This window comes from Saimiri boliviensis, chromosome 8 (assembly GCF_048565385.1).
Source record: "Saimiri boliviensis isolate mSaiBol1 chromosome 8, mSaiBol1.pri, whole genome shotgun sequence".
Lineage (NCBI taxonomy): Eukaryota > Metazoa > Chordata > Mammalia > Primates > Cebidae > Saimiri > Saimiri boliviensis.
Window position 1 is genome coordinate 40,351,566 of NC_133456.1, and position 822 is coordinate 40,352,387.

The window sequence follows — 822 nt, forward strand, 5'->3', positions numbered from 1 at the left end:
ATTCAATAAGACAGTATTACATCTGTTTGATGTGTGAAATAAGATTCTAAAATCAAGCACAGGTGTAAGTTGTCTAAACATTTGTATAGTCATTGAATTTTGGAAATGTAAATAATTTTAATAATTCCTTTTTTTCCCTTGCGATTCTGTTTCTTTCAAGAGTCATCAAATGACTATCCTTAAGCATCTCTTCCTGCCAATAACTATAGGTTTTCGAATTTGGCTTAGTTATCAAGATTTTAATAGTATTGGATATTCCCTAAATATAAGAAATACTCTCTTTTTTTTTGTTGAGAATTATGTCTTCTAAAGGACATTTTACTGTGTTGTATAAAAGGAGAGAAAGCACTCAACTGTTGACAAAGATGGAAGAGGCACTTGGGCCTGACAACATGTGAGAGAATTAAGGCATTGCCACCTACTTCCAAGGACATTTTATTAAGTACCTTGTAATGCATTTGCTTGTATTCTTTAATCATTTTATTATGTCTGTTGTGGATCCCTAACTAGGCTTTAAACTCTTGAGAATCAGGATCATAAAACAAAATAGTAAAGCCACAGCAACAAGGATTAACTTTCCAAACATACAGGGAATTTCATACCTCACAAAAAAATTGTCACCTTGAGAGTGTCTTACATTTATTTCAATGACAGTGCTTTCAAAAAAAGTCTTTGCAACTATTTTTGGAATTGTCTGTACAGCTATTTGGAGTAAAATGAGTAAATAAATCTTTTATTTATGAGTTACATTTGTTCTGAAATACACCGCTAAAATGATATTATTTAAGTGAACTCCTTTTTTCACATCATATTGGCCTCTGG

The 822-nt window shown here is 31.5% G+C and overlaps 1 non-coding gene across 1 annotated transcript; it reads left to right on the forward strand.

Moving 5' to 3' along the window:
- The first annotated feature begins 323 nt into the window (after positions 1-323).
- Positions 324-451, forward strand: LOC120367271 (U6atac minor spliceosomal RNA). The gene has a single exon (XR_005581687.1). It is a non-coding gene; the product is annotated as a U6atac minor spliceosomal RNA (small nuclear RNA).
- The last annotated feature ends 371 nt before the right edge of the window (positions 452-822 follow it).